We start from the raw sequence: 16,997 nt of genomic DNA, 5'->3' as shown, positions 1-16,997 counted from the left end.
ATTTTAAATCTTAGTATCGGACTTCCCTGGTGGCACAGTGGTTAAGAATCTGCCTGCCAATGCAGGCGACACGGGTCCGAGCCCTGGTCCGGGAAGATCCCGCATGCCGCGGAGCAACTAAACCCATGCACCACAACTACTGACCCTATGCTCTAGAGCCCGTGCTCCGCAACAAGAGAAGCCACCGCAATGGGAAGCCCGTGCACCATAACGAAGAGTAACCCCTGCTCATCGCAACTAGAGAAAGCCCGCACGCAGCAATGAAGACCCAATGCAGCCAAAAATAAATAAATAAATTTAAATCTTAGTATCATGTGTGAAACCTCATATTCGTCTTTACAAAACAAATCATTGGTCTCCAAGTGGGGTGATCAACACAATTGGGTTGTGGGGAAAAAGTGAAACTTTGGGGCAAAAAAAAAATATAACGCAATTATACTTTCCTAACCTTTTGAAGTTCAGATCAGCACTAGTAGCTTCCTTCAGTGGGAATGTCAAAGGGTCCGATGTCACCCATGGCACAGGTAGGCCTTTCAAGGGCTCCACAATCAGGGGCTGATGGAAGTAACCTCACATATGCATTACCTCCCAGGGGAATTTGAGGTATTGTGCTCGACATGTGCTTGGGTAAGTGGATTTACAAATTATGCAATCTAGCTTTAGCTAAACTAATCCCTCTAAAATGGAAAAATGGTTTTAATAGATTATTGTAGAGAGACTGAGGATTGAAGACAATACTAATAGTACAAGACCTGGTAAAAACCAGAAACATTAGCTGATGTGGTAGTATGAACTCTGTATTAGCACATCACGAGGTAAAAATGCGATCAGACAAGAAGTCAGTCCCCTTGCCCCCCAATTTAAAATTATCAAGGTTACTTGGAAGATGGATTTACATGCAGTGTCGTTAATGATGAAACTCACCCTTAGTGTATATTGTGCCTTGGAATATTAGTAATTAATAGTATAGAGTCATCAAAATTAACACTTAAAATATTACTTTTTACCTTTAACTCATCTGCTTACATTTTCTATTTAATAGAGTGTGTATATAATGTATACATAAATATGCATATATTAGAGATGCAAAATTTTTAAAAATTAGGGACTGCTATGGACTGAATTGCCCTAACTCCCATCATGACTGGATTTGGAATTAGGGCTTTTAGAAGGTAATCAAGGTTAAATGAGGTCATGAGGATGGAGTCCTAATCTAATAGATTGGTGGCCTTATAGGAAGAGGAGGAGAGAGCTCTCTCTCTCTCCATGCACACACACACAGAGGAAAGGCCATGCGAGCTCACATCGAGCAGGTGGTCATCTGCAAGCCAGGACGAGAGATCTCAGCAGAACCCAATCGTGATGGCACCCTGATCTCAGACTTCCAGTCTCCAGAAGTGTGAGAAGAAAATTTGTCTTCTTTAACCCCTCACCCCACCCCCGAGTCTGTGGTATTCTGTTATGGCAGCTGGAGCTGACTAATACAGGGATAAGTGATCATAAGCATTTGGGGATCACTGCAGTACATAATACGTGGTTGCCATGTATTCCTTCTCTGATTCTTTATCATCAAATTCTTTTTCCTCTGGAAAGTGGAAATGGCTCAGAGTAGTTGACTGTAGCAGTGACCGCCCCCATTTGTTTGTGCTTCCCTCATTCCATGCCCTTGGGCGGTCCCCTCCCATACAGACCCTGGCCTTGGCCTTGTGACTTGCTTTGGCCAATGGAACAATAGCTAATGTGTCACAGGCAGAGGCTGGGAAAGTGCTGGTGAGTTGGAGCTTGCCTCCTCTCTTACTGTGGGGCCTTCTGGCATCTAGTGAACGAGCCCACCAATAGCCTCCTGGAGGCTCTGAGATCACAGGGAGAGCAGCTGCACACGTCCCAGCTGAGGCCCAGGACCTGTGCGTGGAGCCGACTTGGCCCACCCAGCTCTGGCCAGACTGGCCCAGACCAGAAGAACTGCCTAGGTATCCCACAGAGTCATGAGAAAGTAGAAACGTTTATTGCTGGAAGTCACCGAGTTTTGGAACGGTTTGTTACCCGGCGTAAGCTAAGTGATAGCGAGTGGGGTAGGTAGATCATAGGGCCTTTTGCCCAGTTTAGATGCATTGCAGTCTAAAAACGGATGGTCACCAGATGAGATGACTTTCAACAGTCCTTCCAGCTTTGCTATTTGTCTTTGCATTTCCCGAGTCTAGAACAGAGCCTCACACATATTAGATGCTCAGAAACATTTGTGGAGTGAAGAAGATGGGTCAAAGAAAACACACATTTCCTAAAAGTGAATTATTTTACTTACTGCACCCCTCCCCCCCCAGTTTGGGGTAGGTATTGTGATTACCATGCTCATTTTAAGACGGGGCAACCAAGGCTTAAGGAGGTTAAATAACGTTGACCAAGACCAGGCACCTGGAAACAGCTGAGGAAGATTCCCACAGGTCTGCTTTCATAGTACCCGCTTAGGTTCTATGCAGTCCCTCCAATTCTGGACTGCCTGTCTTTCTGTACTGCCTGAAATTCTAAGGGAGGAAAGCCAGAAAGGTAATTTTCAGAGTCCCTCTGTTGCTTAAGTTGTCCACAGCGCACACACCCAGTGCCTCCAGGCACATAGTGGTGGATGGGGTCTGATCACTTAGCTCTGAGAACCAGGTTTCTTATGATAATGACAGCTGTGGGCCTGGTGGGTCCTGCCTGATGGAAAAGAGGTCACCAATGGAGGCCGTTAGGAGTAAATGACACACAGCCCAGGAGCTGGCGGTTCCCGATGCCACTAACCGGGAGGGGATCCAGGGTGCTGCTCCAGCTTGGGCTCAATGAGAACTAATTGATGCCAGTTGCCTTCCCTGGGACCCAGGTGGTGCCCATTAGGCACAGGGACAAAGCCAGCTTGGTGGCGGGTCTGTGCCACGTAGGGTCTGCAGCCAATAGCTTTCCCTGCTGGCAGTCTGTGTGAGCCCTCTGTCCAGCCTCCGTCTCTCCATCCTCAGATGGACAGAAAAAGCACAGATTGGATTACCCTGGTAGGAACTGTGCACAAGCTACATGGGGTATGGGGCTGGCCTTTGGCTTTGTTAATACTCCCCATGAGGGGAGCAGGTGTGGAAGATTCCAGGTAAGGGCTATAATAGTAACTAGTGCGTGTGCTCAGAGCTTTACCTGAGGTTTGTCTTTTAGCCCTCAAAGGGGAGGATTTCCCATTTCCCAGGGCTCCCACACTCTGTTATTCTCTGTTACGGTAAACTGGTTACTGTGATTATTTTGTTTGCTTATTTATTTGCTTCCTTTATCATCTCTCCCTCACTGGACTTCAAGCCCCTTGTTTTTTTCTCCATGGTGTCTCCAGCTTAATGTCATGCAGAAAGTGGATGTTCAATAAAAATTTGTTAGGTGAACTCTTCAAGACAGACTTTACTATTCTTATTGAATAGAACAGGGAACTAAAGTTCAGAAATGTTGGGTAACCTGCTCAAGGTTACACAGCTGGGGAAATCTTAGAAACCAAATTCTAACCTGGGTTTGGCTGACTTTGGAATCTGTGAGGTTATTCTAAAGCATGAGGCAGGTACCACCCATGGCAGGAGAGATAACGTTAAGTAGCACACAAACATGTTTAAAGAATATCAAATCATAATGCAAAAGTCATTTCCTTTGCATTTATCTTTTAATCCTGGTTATCTCAAGAAAATAATTTTTCCAATAAAGAGAGACTTCAAGCTTAGAGCCAGACTATCTGCATGAGTTTTGGCTGTAAGAGAAAGAAAGTTTGAAAAGATTGGTTGAATATAATAAGGTATATTTCTCTCTTATGTAAGTAGACCCAAATAGCCCAGGGTTGGAAAGGCAGTTCCATGATTGTGAAGAAGCCATACTCCTTCTACTCTGTAGCTCTGGCATCTTTATCATGTAGAGTCTACTTTGTAGCCCAAGATAGTTGCTGTAGCTCCAGCCATCATGTTCATCAGGTCCACCTTCTAGCCATCAGGAAGTAGGGAAGATCCTGCTCCTTTCTTTAAGGGTCACTTCTTAAAAGTCAGTTTATATTCCTTCAGCCCCTGGAGAACTGAAGAAAGACGGAGGGGAGGAAGGAACCAATAATTTTATTCCTATGGCTCTGTTAGGAGCCTGGCTTTTACAAGGTTCATGAACTCATTGCACTTGGCAGGGCCTCCAAACCTGGAAGCTTTGATCAGAAGATCAAGAAGTGCTTGGTTGTTGGACAGCCTGTAAATTGGGACTTGTCCTGTGGCTCTGGGCCCAAGACTGATGAGGACACAGAGTCACCATATTGGGCTGTGTGAGGGAGGGTCACAAGGGGCAGCTTCCTTTCCTCCCCAAGGTGTGGTGGGGGGAGGGCGGTTGCTCCTTTGTGTTTCTACCCTCATTGTGCAGTCAAGGGTTGCAGAAGAATCCCTTATGGGGACTGGGGGGGCCACTCCATCCCGATCGGATAGTGCTCAGTCCCTGGACGTGCCGATCTCCAGATAAGCCCCACTGAGCAGGGGAGAAGAGGGCTGGAGAGAAATGGCAGGGCTAGGGCAGGTGCCTGTCTACCCATGTGTGCCTGGAACACCCACGTGTGTGAGTTTCTCAGGCATCCAGGGGACACAGTGGGAGGTGGCTGCTTCCAGACAAAAGGACCCCAGTAGCAAGAGGCTGTGAGTATAACTGCCAGTGGGGGCAGCTTAGGTGTGGTGGAGTAGAACTGGATTGCTCACTCGGGAACATCCAGGGGAACCCATGCCTGCAGCAACCCAAGGCACTGGCATCTAGAAGCTGCTCCCAGTGAGGGTCAGCCAGACCAGCGACACCTGCTAACCCAGAGAGGACTGCAAAGCACCAGCTACACTAGGAGATGTGCCCCCCATCCCTTTCCCTTGATCGCTGACTCCCAGCCCCCAACCCCTGACAACCTGAGTCAGGGGAAGGTTATCTCCAAGTCACACCAGGCTTCCCTTCACTCTCAGGTGTGTGGGGGGGGAGGAGGTGTAAAGCAGACTGCCTGTCCCTTTTCAAGTCCCCAGAGCCCCAAGTCCAATCATGATGGGGAAGGGGTGACCTTGGAATCAGATAAGAGATTAGAGCTCTAAACCAGACTGGGCTGGGTTTTAATAAGGAAAGGGACCTGAAAGCTCTGAGATCTGCCCCACACCTTGTTAAGGGATGGGAATGGGAGATTCAATAGAGGCTGGTTCATTCTCTTCTTCACCATATGTGCTAGTCACCGCCACATGCCTCAAGGGGTCGGGGAGACAGATGATGAACAATAAACACACACTCCAGGTCGGGTAGTGAAAAGTGCTACGAAGGACAAGGAAGGGGATGGAGGGAGACAGCTACCCCTCCAAGGAAGAGATCTTGAGCAAGGGCTTGAATGAGGGAGGAGGAAGTCTTGTGGCTGCAGGGGGATGACGACGTTAGGCCGAGATTGGCCTTTTCTCCCTACTTCCTCGCCAGCCCGGTGGGGTCTCCCCTAGGGTGCCGAACCTGGCTGATTATTAGAATCTTAGATTCCTAAGCCCAACCCTGGGATTCTGATCCAGGTGCATGGGGGAGAGGGCAGGAACCTTTCCTAAAGCTCCTCATCTGATTCTGCTCATCTGAAAGTCTGAGGACCAGACTGATTCAATGATCACATCTGCTACTCCCCAAGCACTGCAAGGCTGAGGAGGGAGATGGAACCGAGAGCTCTCACTGTGTATCAGGAACGCTACTAAGCACTTTGCCTGCATTACCTTTTAAAATATGTATATATATATAATATTTGCAAGAACTCTGAGGTAGGTACAATTATTCTACCCATTTTGTAGATGAAAAAATTGAGGCCCTGAAATACTATATAATTTGCCTGTGATCACAAAATATCATGTGGGGGTGCCAGGTTCTGACCCAGGCATGAAACTCTGGCACCATATCCTCCCTGCAGAGATGAGATAAACACTCACTAGAAAGGGAACAAGCCACGCAAGGCGATAATTCTAGGTGACAGATGGAGTGGGCCCTGTGGCACTTAAGATTTCAGAGGCAACGAAGAAGCCAGTGAGGTCTGGATATTCAGGAATTAGTTAAGATAATGCCAGCTGCTGGGACAGGTAAACCTAGAAACCTTAGTGGTTTAACACAATAGATGTTTATTTCTTGTTTACACCATGGTGTGTGGGTGTTCCTGGTCAGGCAGCCTTCATCGAGGGACCCAGATTCCTCCATCTTATGGTTCCTCCCTCCTGTACAACTTTGGAGTCCACTGAGTAGGCTGAGACTGGGGGGAAGTACTCCTGCCCAGATGTGACGAAGATCCTTCCACCCACTTGCCATTGTAGAGACTAAGTTGTCAGTCACACAATCCCACCAAAATGCAAGAGGGCTGACGCTGTGGAAAACAATATGGGGGTTCCTCAAAAAGTAACAGAGTTACCACCTGACCCAGCAATTTCACTCCAAGGTGTATACCCAAAAGAATTGACAGTAGATGTTCAAACAAATTCTTGTACACAAATGTTCATTGCAGCATTATTCACAATAGCCAAAAGGTGGAAACAGCCCAAATGCCCATCAACCGATGAATGGATAAACAACTTGTGGTAGAAATGGTCACAGATGTAGAAAGCAAACTTATGGTTACCAGGGGATAAGTGGGGGAGGGATAAATTGGGAGACTGGGACTGACATATACACACTACCATATGTAAAATAGATAACTAATAAGAACCTGCTGTATAGCACAGGGAACTCTACTCAATATTCTGTAATGGCCTATATGGGAAAATAATCTAAAAGAAAAAAAAGAGTGGATATATGTATATATGTAACTGATTCACTTTGCTGTACACCTGAAACTAACACAACACTGTTAAATCAACTACACTTCAATAAAAATTAAAAACAGAACAAAAACAACAACAACAACAAAAAGCAACTTGTGGTAAATCCATACAATAGAATACTATTCAGTCATAAAAGGAATGAAGTACTGACAGCCTACAACACAGATGAACACGGAAAACATTTTGCAAAGTGAAAGAAGCCAAACACAAAAGGCCACATATTGAATGATTCATCTTATAAGAAATATCCAGAATAGGTAAATCCGTAGAGACAGAAAGCAGATTGGTGGTTGCCAGGAGCTGGAAAGACGAAGGAATGGGGTGTAACTGTTTAATAGGTACAGAGTTTGCTTTGGGGATGATGAAAATATTTTGGAACTTGATATAGAGGGTGGCTGCACAACATTGTGACTGGACTAAATACCATTGAATGGTACATTTTAAAACAGTTAATTGTATGTTATGTGAATTTCGTGTCAATTAAACAAAAAGTGCAAGGGGCTGGGAAACGTCATCAGGGCAGCTGCTGCTCCCCAGTGACAACTCCACAGTCCAGGGGGGATCACGTGTCACTGGTGACCAGCTAACATCTGTGCGCACTTTTCTTCCTCCTTCCCCCAGAGCACACTCGTCTCCTCCCCAAAGGAGATAATCCAAAGACCTCTCAGGTCATTGCACCCAGCTCAGAGCTGAGGATGTGCGGTCCTCCCTTGGGTTTGGATGTGGCTTCTCTTGCTTTAGTGACATATAAACTAAAAGGGCAAGTTATCTGAATCCCCCCACCTCCATACCCAATACACAGAGGCAGAGCAGAAACAGCATGACTGCAATACCAACTTGTATTCAGAAAGGGGAAGGCTGGCTTACGGAGCAGCTCCTGGCCCCTGGCAATTATGAGCTCCTGCCGGGCAGGCACTGAGAAGGTGGGCCCATGGGTGGAGAAGTTCCTTCGTTACGCCCTATTCTGATTTCTGGGAGGAGCTCCCTGGTCCATTGTTCTTTATGGCTGACTCCACCCTCTGGGAGATTTCTCCTTGATTATTATCTCCTGGGCCACATCTAAAGTGAATGTTGGGCCTCTGGTGGCGCAGTGGTTAAGAATCCGCCTGCCAATGCAGGGGGCACGGGTTCGAGCCCTGGTCCAGGAAGATCCCACATGCTGCGGAGCAACTAAGCCCATGCGCCACAACTAATGAGCCTGCGCTCTAGAGCCCGCGAGCCACAAGCCCATGCACCGCAACTACTGAAGCCCACACGCCTAGAGCCCGTGCTCCACGATAAGAGAAGCCACCGCAATGAGAAGCCTGCACATCTCAACGTAGAGTAGCCCCTACTCGCCGCAACCAGAGAAAGCCTGCGGGCAGCAACAAAGACCCAATGCAGCCAAAAATAAATAAATTAAATAAATAAATTTTTAAAAAAAATAAAGTGAATGTTGGGGGAGTTTGCCCTACTTAGAGGCTGTACAGCTTGCACAAGCCAACTTCCTGTCTGTGCAATCTCGGGGGCCTGAGGGTGGTTTAATGCTTGAACAGTCAAAATCTTTGCTAGTTTGGGCTCGTCATTTCTTCGGCAATAAAATACCCTAAAAAATTGTAGTAGGTTTCAAACTAGACACACAAAAAAATGCATCGCCTCTGATCTTAGTTACATGATGCTCAAGAACAGGTAAAATGAATCACTGACGACCCTTTGTGTTTGATTGGAATCCTACAAATAAGAAGACTCAGAGGGGCTAAGGGGCTCACCTAAAGTCACACAGCCAGTTTGAGCAGAGGCAGGATTAGAACCCAGGTTTCCAAATTTACAGCTCAGGGAGCTTCCTTTCACACTTGGTCCTCATAGGGAATGAAGAGACACAGCAGTTTCCAAATGGAGCTTTTTCTTTTGGTGCTTTTAATTAGCAAATATGAAATACACTGCCAATCTAATTTAATTATAATTAGTTAACCAGAAGGCTGATTATGTTGTAAATTTAGATTAAAGAGCTGCTGTTTTCAATTAGATTTGATTGTAAAGTGCTTTGACACTTTTCCCGGCCTCAGGGAAAGTTCATTATATAATTTCCCACTTGTTCACTTGCATTTTACCCACAGGTCTACGGTGGTGGTAATGGGACTAAATTCCCAGGGCACCCCCAGCCTGGTGCAGATTTGGACGTGGTACCCCATCGATGACAAGGGCCACCAGATGTTACTGAGCTGTTGTAGCAGGGTGATTTCAGCTGCATGTAATAGAGGATCCAACCAAAAAAGGCTCGAACCTCAAGGGGACTTAAAGTCTCATGTGATAAGAAGTATGGAGGTAAGGCAGTTCCAGGGTTAGTTAATTTACTTTCAAAACACCCAGGCTCATTCCATCTTCCTGCTCTATTAACTTCAGCATGTTGGCTTCTAACCTCAAGTTTGTGGTTGTGTGACCGTTGCTGCATCTCCAAGCTTTCCCATGTCCCTAGAAGAGGACATGCCTTCCTTGCATCCCTTGAGTCTCCAGTAGATTAATCATGACTCCTTGGCAGGACTGCCACCCAGGCCCATTCCTAAGTCAACCACTGTTCCTAAGGAATCACCATGATTGGCTTGGGCAAGTCAAGACCCATTTTGTAGAGCCCATGGTTGCCTGATACCTGCCAGCCACTTAGTAGACCTGTGGGGAGAGGGAGTAGCTGTCGGTTAGGCTACCAACTGTCCTTGCCTGGAGCCAGTGTGCCCACGGAAGATCTGGCTGGACCCAGCCTGGCTCTGCAATATTGTGATCAAGGGAATCCAGCTGCAAATCATTGCTTCTTGACTTTCCATCCGTTGTCTGCTATCTCTGTATTCCTCAGGGCTAAGCTTTAGTTTTGCTTGTAGGTGGTGTTGGCAATATAAGGCACAGCAAGGCAGGGAAAAAGGATGGAAAAGAGCAGTTAAAGAGGGACTTCCCTGGTGGCACAGTGGTTAAGAATCTGCCTCCCAATGCAGGGGACATGGGTTCGAGCCCTGGTCTGGAAAGATCCCACATGCCGCGGAGCAACTAGGCCCGTGAGCCACAACTACTGAGCCTGCGCTCTGGAACCCTCGGGCCACAACTACTGAGCCCATGTGCTGCAACTACTGAAGCCCGCGCGCCTAGAGCCCGTGCTCCGCAACAAGAGAAGCCACCGCAGTGAGAAGCCCGCACACCGGGACAAAGAGCAGCCCCCGCTTGATGCAACTAGAGAAAGCCTGCGTGTACCAACGAAGACCCAACGCAGCCAAAAATAAATTAAAAAAAAAAGAGTGGTTAAAGAGAGGACTGTTTAGAAGATGACGGAGGAGGCAAGCTGACTGGAGGATGAGAGACGTGCGTATGGCTCTGAGGGTGGCCAAGCTGACCCCGTTGCCTCTGGGGAATATCGAGAGCTCTGCCTTGGGAAGAGGGTATCAGAGAGAATGGGACTGGCCCTCAGCACCTCAGGAAATGCTCCCTCTAAGGTGGTATTATCTTTCTGACCCAAACTCTGCTGTTCTGCCATACCAGGCTGCCTGTCTCTCCTGTCAGGCCTCCAGAATGATGCTTAAGCGATCACCTTGGAGACACCGCGCTCCAGGAGAGAGGTTTCCATTTTGAATCTCTGCTGACAGCCCAGGCAGCCTCCGCTTCCCTACAAAACATGTTCTTCAAGATGCTGGGACAACTGTATGCATGAAGTTCAACATTGGACCCACAAAGTTATAAAAGGCTGTTCCATTCTCAGAAAGCTAAAAATACCATAAAATCCTCAATCACGATTGTCCTTTTTAACACTCCTTGATGATATTCTGTTGCCTTTTGAATTTCATTTTGTTCTTTTATCTTGCAATTAAGCACGTGAGTAACTGGCTGAAGTCCAGTGACTGACCAGTAGAGATTAGACTTCCTGCGGCACTCCTAATCGTTTCCATCTGTGTCTAAACGGGATTAACTTTACAGCTTTCTAAAAATCACTAGTATCAGTTCATCCAGTTTTCCATTTTCCACTCATTTTTACAGAACAGTATGGCAAAAACATGCAATTCTCATAAACATATACTGTTGACCAGATAATGAAAGGGAGCTGCCCAAACTGACCAGTTGGCTGACAGGAGGCACAACTGTGCCAAACCTGGAAATGTTTGGGTTTAGAATATGAAAGGCAATTTGGGGTATAATGTATGAAAGTGCCAATTGTGTGCAAAACAGATGGAGTTGAGGCCCATTTATGTCTGTCCCTTCTTAAACATGACAAGATGGATGTCGGCTGCTACCAGATGATCAGTGTGGCCTTTAAAAGGCTCTGGGCCCTGCCCAGGGCTAATCCATTGAGTATTGGCCCCAAGATCATGACGCATCTTGGTCCAACCACCTGGAATGCTGATGAGAATTGCTTGGATTGATTGGCCATGAAGAACCAGGTGTTTTGTGCTCACCGCTGCCAACCATGTTTATGTCCATGGCACCTGCTGGTGCTGGCTGATGGCGGAGGGCCAGTCCTGAATTTCAGTCTCAGGAAGGCCTTACTTCCAGGCCACAGCTGAACTGTGTTAGGACCAGATGTTCCCTTCCCCTAAGACTCCATCGGGCTTAGATGCACTGGACCTTTCAATGCCATTTTATCACTCTAGGTGCAAGCGGTAACTTTTAATAAACTTCTAATTCTCATCTCCAAACTTCTCTGTAATCTTCTCCCCTGACACAATCCTTCACCCCTTTCCTCCTTCATAATCCCTTTCACTGTGCCTTCTAGAATACTTGTTCCATGATCAGCACATTCTTTCATGTATTTTTCCTTCAAATATTCCCTCCACGTCATTGCCTTAACCCAGACTTAGCTCTCCCCTGAGCTCAGCTTCCCTGTGACCTCCCAAAGGGACACATTTCTTGTTGCCTGTGTTCCTCCGACGGGGAGGTGGCCTTGGTGTCCTCCTTGTTCCATTCCATTCCTTCCCGTGCCCCTCGTGAGCTCCACTGAGGCTCACACCATTGGAGTTTTCTACCCCACCTCCTCATAGTGACCACCTCCTGGTCATTAGCACTCCCATCACTTTCGTTTCCAGATTCCCGTTATCTCCATGTCAGCCCCTGCCGTCATTCCCATGAGGGAAACACCAGCTTCTGTGCGAACGGCCCTTCCAGCCCCTCTAGCTTTGTATGTCGCTGACCTCCTCACCAGGCCCATTTCTAATATTCGCTGCAAGAGTACAGATGAAGGCTCATCTCTGTGTCCAAATATTGACATGTTATCCATCCAGCTAACAGAATATTAAATAACACATATCCCCTTTTCTTGACAAATATACCTTTATATGATGACAAGATTAAAAAATGTATAAAGTGATGGTAAAATTTCAAAGATGACCGAATTTAACTTTTTTTTTTAAATTTATTTATTTATTCATTTATTTTTGGCTGTGTTGGGTCTTCGTTTCTGTGCGAGGGCTTCCTCTAGTTGCGGCGAGCAGGGGCCACTCTTCATCGCAGTGCGCGGGCCTCTCACTATTGCGGCCTCTATTGTTGTGGAGCACAGGCTCCAGATGCGCAGGCTCAGTAGTTGTGGCTCATGGGCCTAGTTGCTCCGTGGCATGTGGGATCCTCCCAGACCAGGGCTCGAACCCGTGTCCCCTGCATTGGGGGGCAGATTCTCAACCACTGCGCCACCAGGGAAGCCCTAACTATTTTTTGTGTATGGCTGGGTGTTCTTTCTATGACCTTATTATTTGGATAAGTAATAAAATGAACTCATACAAAATTCGTAAATTATATTTACTCCATGAAAGTTAATCTTCTTGCCTTCATTTAAGTAAATTATTAATTATGCTGTTATAATCAAGACTTTCACATAATTTGTGTTCTATTGACAGTAATGATGACTTAGGCAAACTTCTGGGGACGTTGTGGTTCTTAGGGTGTTCTTCATTAATTTCAAAATGAAGAAACTATATTTGGCTGAGGTTGGAACAACTGGAATTGTCAATTAAATTCTTAAAGCAATACTTAGATTGGAAATGAACTGTGAGTCTAACATATCATGTTCATATGATCATGATTTATCATGAGTTTAATACATCATGTTTAATATAGAACATTTTGATGGGGTTAGGTTGTATATGATTAATTATTGTTACAGAAAATAGCACAAAATATTTTAATTTCATTATGAAAGTTTCTTTCACCAATATCATGAGTTTCACTCTCTCTTAAAAGCAAGATCAAGATTCATACATTCTTTTTTTTTTTTTTTACCAGAACATCATGTAAGTTTATTTGAGATATAACAGCCATGTTAAAATCAACAAGTTTAAATCTTAACTGCACTAAGTAAACTCAGCTATTTAAGTGTTTTTAAAGTTATTCCCTCCAAAAAACTGAGGGAGCTTTTCTTTTCCACCCCATATGTCATGGTTTCCCAATAGTTCTTTTTTTGGAGGACTTTCAGTTGATGAGTAAACTACTTTGGGGATATTTCAGAATTCTTTCTGCAAATGAAAACTAACCTGGACAAATTATATATTGCATAGATTTCTCTGCAGATTCTTTTCTTTAGAACCTAAATGCAATTACCATACAATATCATTTTTACCTATTTGCCCCGCAGAAAAAACTATCTGCCCTGAAAAATATGGTGGATATATCCTGTGATCTTCCAGTTAATAGAATTGTTTTACCTCAGTGATAATTTTTATCATATTTCAAAATAACCGACTCAACATGGGACATTATTTCAATCTTTACTGACTCACAGGCACATGAACTAGCGCCCAGCTTGTACATCTTCTACATCCTCCTCCTCCGTAAGTGGATGGAATTATTTCATGTAAGTTTGATATAGGACAATTCACCCTTTACAAACACTTACACTTTAGGTTAAAGTCAGTGACTAATGTGGAAAAAGAAACACTAAAATGACAGGGAGCCTACACACTCAATTCAAAATTTGATATTTTTTCCTCCATAAATAATATGTACTTAATTGTCATGAGGCAGCTATTCGGTTTTCATTAACCACATTTAGGGATATATTCATAGGACTGATTAGATAGTCCAGGTGAAATGGTTATAGAAATAGAGGCAGTGTCATCTCACAAGAGTCATTTATATATCAAAATCTATTTTGATATGTGAAGTTTACAAAAAGGCTGAATTTTCAAACTAATTATGCCTTCTGTAACTCAAGCACTCTTCTCTTGGCAAGAGCAAGCTGAAGCTTATGCATGAAGGTAAAGGTGCTTAATGCTAAACTTTTCTTCTAAGCTTAGATTTGGACTGCTTAAGAAACTGATACCCAAGAAACCAGCATGGTCTTTCTACATTTTTACCACCTTAAGATTATAACCCTATAAACTCATTTATCAGCTATCTTCCTTTTCTATATTATTCTTGGCACTCAACTAAGACTGTTGAAGTCTATTGTACCTTGTATTTTTACATTCTCAAATAAGAACTTAAGATTATAAAATGTGCATAAACATTGTGTAAAATAATTTTGCCATTCCACATATTTGAAGAGATGAAACTTTTATGCCAGAATTTACATAAGAGGATAAATATTATGAAGCAACCTTCCTTTTAAAGTCAAATGACAGAAAATTCAAGCCCTGTGCATTGTTTTAAAGTCTAATGAAAACATTTCTTGGTCCAGCAATATTGGCAATGTAGAAAATTTTAAATATTGGAGATGGGATTATGGAGGAAAATATGAAAATTTCAGATGTCTTCTATCTTACAAAAAGTTATCGACCCATCAAAGCCACTCCCTATGTGCCAGAAAACGATCTGGCATAACCAGTCCTGTCACTAGAGGAGGTCACAGTGACATTTGCGTTATTAACATTTCTAGACTTCTACTTTTTCCAAGAATAGAAGAAATATGTTTAATAATTCCCCCACCTCCAAATCCTTAAACTCAATATCACAAGCACAGAGTGTAACCAAATCTGGGATGTTCTTCAACAGATAAGCAATAGCACAGCTATGTTATTCTCAAAAATACTGTCTAGATATTCCTTCCTCTAAAATCAAATGCTCAGTGGCCACACTTCTAACAGTCTGCATCAGCTGACATTAAATGCATTTGTTGTGCCACAAGTCCATCTAAGCTTCCTTTTAGGTATCTTTTAATATGTCCAAGAGACAGCACCTGCTTCACGTTTATTTAGGGGCACTGACCTATAAGGACATCAACTCCATTTTTAAGGTTTGACTAACTATTGTGGGTTTACTGAAGAAAAAGGACAGGAGAGAAAATAGCAAATCACAACAAACCTCTTTAGGTCAGTTAAAGGTCATATCTCTAGCTAGGATATTAAAAAAAATTAATCTCACCAGCCCACACTCTAAAAGTTAATGCCACTTCTAACAATCAACAGCAGGAAAAATAAACCTGCTAACAACTAGACCACTCATTAGCAAAAAGCAGCTCAACTCAAATGCTGAGACCAAAGTATAATACTACCTACTCAGACTGTCCCACCTACCCTCAGCCACCAGCGAGGAAGGAAGAAATAACTGCTTAACAGAACAAAATAAGCTTAGGATTTCTTACAAGGATAACAGTGGTCCAACTCCTGAGCTAATACTCAGAAGGACAAAAGGTGGAGTGAAGGCAATGTATAGGGATTAGTAGCCCACAAAATCTTGAAAAACCCTAAGTACCACAAACACACTAAACTTGTCTATGAGTTAGAGAACAGGATATTGCTGCTGCTGCTTCTTGGCCTTTGAAATATACAATATTTTGTAGGCTCTGCCCTTCAATGTGAAAGCAGGACATTAAAAAAAAAATTGAAATTGACGCTCAAGTTTTGGGGACCATATATCTTAACTGTGAAACTAAACAGATCTATACCTTCTCCTTCCTACAATCAAACCACCTCACAAAAATAAGAAAACTAAAACAATCCAAACACGATTAATAAGTCCTTAAAAGTTTAAAACTTTTAGAGGAAAGGGAAGGAAGTTTTGAAAGGAAGAAACACAAGAACACGGAAGAGGGAAAGCTTTAAAAGAAAAAAAGGGAGGGGGGGGGAATCAGTGGGCCTCTCTTTTATTTGGTGACCAGCAAGTGCAAGAAAGTTCATCTGTAATTTGTTCAGTTGTCTGTCTTTTGCACATCTGCATTCTGGCCAGAAGGGACTTGGAGGTTTTTCTGCAGCACATGAGTGTCAGCGGGCTCTATCCTCTTATAGTAGTTCTTCTTTGTCTCAATAATGTCCAAGCCAAGCTTTCTGTAGAAGTCAACTGCAGACTCACTGCTGATCTGGACATGCAGATAGTTGTTGTCAAAAGTGCCATCTTTTTCACAGATGTTTAAGACATGATTTAACATTTTAGTTCCTACTCCTAGCCTTCCGTATGGTGCCAGACATCCTAGTGTCATGATGTAAAGTCTCTTCTGATTCTGTGAATGATCCACCCTACAGGATACTGACCTACTGCAACATCATTGAAATAGGCAAGTTTTGCTAGCTCGCCAACCTCCAGCGCATCCTTATAGAACTTGTCATTGTAGCTGACTGGAAAGATGACCTGGTTTAATCTCTTCAGCCGTTTAACATTGTGTGGTGTCACATCTCCCAGCTCGATTGATCCGGCCTTTCATCTTCCCCGCCTGCTGAGGACGTTGTTACCTCCGATATCAACGCCCGTTGTCGTCGCCGCCCTGAGCTCTCCGCGCCCTCAGCTCGGGCCACTCAACCCGGCAAGCCGGCCTCCTGGCCTAGGGCAGGGAGGGAGCTGAGCCGGGTGACCGAGGCCGCGAGAGTGGAGCGCGGCCCTGCGTTTCCGGAGAGGGCGGAGGTACCTCCCGCCGCCGCGCTGGTGCAGCCTCTTCTCCACACGTGCGCACGGGGCACTCACCTCCCGCTGGCCACGCCGCCGCGCTGTCCATACATTATCTTAAAGTATCTTCCTTTCAAATTCCCCAATGCTGAGATAGAATAAGAAAACTGACGATGGCAGCGTGTTATTTAATTTGTTAAAATCTTTCTTCAGATTGCATTTTGATCTATAATGGCCAAAAATAGTCTCCAAAAAACTAGCTTGGGGAAATTTCGTCCAAGGCTTTCTGCAGTCGTGCAAACATTTCTGTTTCCCTTAAATTTTTCTTTAAAAATAAAAATATTAATGCTTTAAAAAGTGAAATACACAAACAACTGTGTATGGTTTTCTTTCGTAAGCAGCAGTTCACACCAAACA

General features: G+C 44.4%; 1 pseudogene across 1 annotated transcript; it reads right to left on the bottom strand.

The window, feature by feature from the left end:
- Positions 1-5,113: 5,113 nt before the first annotated feature.
- Positions 5,114-16,689, bottom strand: LOC309635624 (N-alpha-acetyltransferase 50 pseudogene; annotated as a pseudogene). Its single transcript has 2 exons — positions 16,603-16,689; positions 5,114-16,394 (listed from the first exon to the last, which is right to left on the bottom strand). The product of its transcript is annotated as an N-alpha-acetyltransferase 50 pseudogene (transcript).
- Between the last annotated feature and the right edge of the window lie 308 nt (positions 16,690-16,997).

This window comes from Balaenoptera borealis (assembly GCF_965194805.1).
Source record: "Balaenoptera borealis genome assembly, chromosome: 10".
In the NCBI taxonomy this organism is placed as follows: domain Eukaryota; kingdom Metazoa; phylum Chordata; class Mammalia; order Artiodactyla; family Balaenopteridae; genus Balaenoptera; species Balaenoptera borealis.
The sequence above is the reverse complement of the archived record's forward strand: the minus strand, read 5'-3'. Positions and strand labels throughout refer to the sequence as shown.